The sequence below is a fragment of the Nerophis ophidion genome, linkage group LG18 (assembly GCF_033978795.1).
Source record: "Nerophis ophidion isolate RoL-2023_Sa linkage group LG18, RoL_Noph_v1.0, whole genome shotgun sequence".
NCBI lineage: Eukaryota > Metazoa > Chordata > Actinopteri > Syngnathiformes > Syngnathidae > Nerophis > Nerophis ophidion.
The window spans coordinates 27,052,914-27,057,913 of NC_084628.1; positions in this window are offsets into that span (position 1 = coordinate 27,052,914).

A 5,000-nucleotide genomic window follows, 5' to 3' on the forward strand; every position below is an offset into this window, starting at 1 on the left:
AGAGCAGAAGCCAAACCCCAATCTGGCTCCGAGCGAAAACTGGATGATTTATAATTAATATTATTATTATTATTTTTGTAGTTTTTCAGCGTCTTTGTCTCAATCAGAGACCTTCTGATTGTGTGTACATACCTTAAAGATTGTATATTAACAGGATTACTAGAGTGTAGTATATATATGAGAGGTAAATTATTCTTTAATATAGAAGATTATCCTGTGTGCCGCCTGCACTCGGAACCTTAATACCACAGGGGCCTATTTAAGTAGACTAAAGTACTTGTATTGCAGTCCTTCCGCGCAAAGAGTGAAATACTCCAAGAATGTATTTCCTCATCATAGTTTACACATCATACAAAACCGAAAATCAGGATCTCATGAAATGTGAAAAATGGTCTAAAAGTAGAATTTTGTAAAAAAAAAAGAAAGAAAAAAAAAAAGAAAATAAAGCTTTTTATTGTAGGATATTCTCCTTGTGGCAGTGGAAGAAGAAGAAGAAGAAGAGAACTTTCCTTGTTAGGTTGAAGATTGGCAGGTCGGATTTGATGGCTTGTCGGAAACGTAGAGGAGGCCTCCTCTTGTTTGCCCGACAGGAATGCAAACTGACGTTTTTTCACAATAAGACGAGATAGCCGAGAAGACGCAATTGGAGCTGCGCTTCCACCAAACGCTGCAGTTTGAAAAAGCACACCCAGAAGTGAGTTTGTTTTTTTGCTTTATTCCTGTGAGAATCCTGCATGGGACTGGAGCATTAAGGAGAATGTGTCTAGCTCTGCCCTTTAAGTGTCAATCACAGTAACCCAATTGTACTTCTAATGGATTTTCTTGCTCTGTTGGCACAAAGTTGGTCTTATTTTCAAAGATTCAGTCTACTTTACCAATATTTGACTGAACATTAGTAATCAAATGTACTTTACAAACATTTTACTTAACATTTGTAAACTAAATGTACTTTGCAAACATTTTACTTAACATTAGTCAATTAAGTGTACTTTACAAATAACTGTACTTTATAAACATTTATTTACATTAGTTAATGAGATGCAATAAAAAAACATTTGACTGAACATTAGTAAATTTAAGTCTACTTTACAAAAAATTACTTAACTTTAGTCAATTAAGTCTACTTTACAAATAAGTGTACTTAACAAACATTTACTTACATTAGTTAATGGGGTGTGATAAACAAACATTTGAATGTACATTAGTAAATTAAGTCTACTTTACAAACATTTTACTTAACATTAGTCAATTAAATCTACTTTACAAATAAGTTTGCCTTACAAACATTTACTTACAATAGTTAATGAGGTGCACTAAACAAACATTTGACTGTACATTAGTAAATTAAGTCTACTTTTCAAATAGTTTACTTAACAATAGTTATTTAAGTTTACTTTACAAATATTTTACTTAACAGTAAATTAAGTGTAGTTTGCAAATGTTTACTTAACATTAGTCAATTAAGTCTACTTTACAAATATTTTACTTAACATTAGGTAATTAAATTCAAATTAGTAGACTACAAACATTCTACTTAACATTAGTAAATTAAGTCTAGTTTACAAACATTGTACTTAACATTTGTTAATTGAGTCCACTTTACAAGTATTTTCCTTAACATTAGTTAATTAAACATACTTTACAAGTATTTTACTTAAAATTTGTTAAATAAGTGTACATTTACATGTATCTAACATATGTAATTTCAGTCTACTTTACAAACATTGTACTTAACATTAGTAATTAAGTGTACTTTACAAATGTTTACTTAACATTGGTCAATTTAGTCTACAAATATTTAACTTAACGGTAAATTAAGTGTACTTTACAAACATGTTACTTACATTAGTTGTAAACAAATAATTTACATCAGTAAATAACTGTACTTTACACATGTTTACTTAACATTAGTCAATTAAGTGTACTTTACAAACATCTTACATAGTCTTCTTAATTAAGTCCACTTTACAAATACTTTACTTAACAGTAAATTAAGTGTACTTTACAAAAAATACTTAACATTTGTTAATTAAGTGTACTTTACAAAAATGTTTCTTAAAATTGGTTAATTAGGTCTACTTTACATTTACCTAACATTAGTAAATAAAGTCTACTTTACAAATATTTTACTTAACAGTAGCTAATTAAATGTAGCTTAAAAATATTTTACTTAACAATAGTAAAATAGGTGTACTTTACGGATATTTTACTTAACATGAGTAAATGCAGTGTACTTAAACATTCTACCTAATAATTGTAAATTCAGTGTACTTTACAAATATTTCACTTAACATGAGTAAATTCAGTGTTCTTTAAAAATACATAAGTTTACATAAGTAAATTAAGTGTAGCTTACAAATATTTTACATAATACCAGCAAATTAAGTCTACTTTACAAACATTTTACTTAACATTGGTCAATTAGGTCTACTTTAAAAGCATATTTCTTAAAATGTGTTAAGTTTACTTTACAAACATTTATATAACAGTAAATTAAGTCTACTTTGCAAATATTTTACTTAACAGTAGGTAATTAAATGTAGCTTACAAATACTTTACTTAACATGAGTAAAAGCAGTGTACTTTACGGATATTTTACTTAACATGAGTAAAAGCAGTGTACTTAAACATTTTACCAAATATTGGTAAATTAAGTGTACTTTACAAATATTTCACTTAACATAAGTAAATTCAGTGTTTTTTACAAATACATTAGTTAACATAAGTAGATTAAGTGTAGCTTACAAATATTTTACTTAATATTAGCAAATTAAGTTGACTTTACAAACATTTTACTTCACATTAGTCAGTTAGGTGTACTTTACAAGCATGTTTCTTAAAATTAGTTAATTATGTCTACTTTACAAACATTTACCTAACAGTAAATTAAGTATACTTTACAAATATTTTACTTAAGAGTAGGTAATTATATGTAGCTTACAATTATTTTACTTAACAATAGTAAATTAAGTGTACTTTACAGATATTTTACCTAACATGAGTAAATTTGGTGGACTTGACAAACATTTTACTTAATATTAGTAAATTAAGTGTACTTTACAAATGTTTCACTTAACATGAGTAAATTCAGTGTTCTTTACAAGGACATTAGTTAAAATAAGTAAATTAAGTGTAGCTTACAAATATTTCACCTAATATTAGCAAATTAAGTCTACAAATATTTTACTTAACATTAGCCAATTAAGTCTACTTTACATATATTTTACTTAGCATTAGTAAATAACAATACAAAGAATATACTTAACCTTAGTAACTTAAGTGTACTTTACAAACATATTAGTTAACATAAATAAATTAAATGTACTTTACAAACAGTTTGTAACATTAAATTCAATGTAATTTACTAACATTACTTGACATTAATACATTTAGTATACTTTACAAACATTACGTGACATAAGTACATTAAGTGTACTTAAATATATATTACTTACCAATGTAACTTAAGTGTACTTTACAAACATATTAGTTAACATAAGTAAATTAAGTGTACTTTACAAGCAGTTTGTAACAATATTAAATTCAATGTAATTTACAGACATTACTTGACATTAATATATTTAGTATACTTTACAAACAGTCCGTGACGTAAGTACATTAACTGTACTTAAACAAATATAACCTAAATGAAGTGTACTTTATAAACACAAACATTGATTCACAACCGATTACCGATACTCATTCATCCCAAGTCCAATATATATATATATATATATATATATATATAAATATATATGTTTATATATATATATATATATATATATATATATATATATACACACAGTGGGGCAAACAAGTATTTAGTCAGCCACCGATTGTGCAAGTTCTCCCTCCTAAAATGATGACAGAGGTCTGTAATTTTCGTCATAGGTACACTTCAACTGTGAGAGACAGAATGTGAAAAAAAAATCCAGGAATTCACATTGTAGGAATTTTAAAGAATTTATTTGTAAAATATGATGGAAAATAAGTATTTGGTCAACCATTCAAAGCTCTCACTGATGGAAGGAGGTTTTGGCTCAAAATCTCACGATACATGGCCCCATTCATTCTTTCCTTAACACGGATCAATCGCCCTGTCCGCTTAGCAGAAAAACAGCCCCAAAGCATGATGTTTCTACCCCCATGCTTCACAGTAGGTTGGGTGTTCTTGGGATGCAACTCAGTATTCTTCTTCCTCCAAACACGACGAGTTGAGTTTAGACCAAAATGGATACATGGATGATACAGCAGAGGATTGGGAGAATGTCATGTGGTCAGATGAAACCAAAATAGAACTTTTTGGTATAAACTCAACTCGCCGTCTTTGGAGGAAGAAGAATACTGAGTTGCATCCCAAGAACACCACACCTGAGAGCTTTGAATGGTTGACCAAATACTTATTTTCCACCATAATTTACAAATAAATTCTTTAAAATTCCTACAATGTGAATTCCTTGATTTTTTTTCACATTCTGTCTCTCACAGTTGAAGTGTACCTATGATGAAAATTATATATAAATATATATAGAAAATTTCTTTCATTTTTTTTATTTGGCTCTTTTGTTAGCTGACGTTTTTTAGGCATCTCCATGCAACCGGATGGCTTGCATGGAGTTACAGTTCCAACGGGAAACTGTAACTGCAGCGCTTGGTGGAAGTCGTGCAGCTTCTTGTGGGACAAAACAAAGTGCAGAGTAGAGGAAGCGGATGCTGACCAGCGTGTACATTTGCAGCCACCTAAGTCATTGCTAGCTTGGCACTAACTGTTGTTGTTATTCCAGCGAGAACCGCACAAAAGCAAACGTTTTAGTAACACATCAAGGCCTTAAAGGGGCTGCTCTCTTGGCTGGGGTGCCTGCCACACGTCGCCTTTTACCGCCAAAGTGGTTTAGCGTTTGTACCATGTGACACCTTCAGAATACGATGATTATGATCATTATATATTTGCTCGAGTCGGGATGAATCCTCGTCATAAAAAATCTGTAAATGACTCTTTG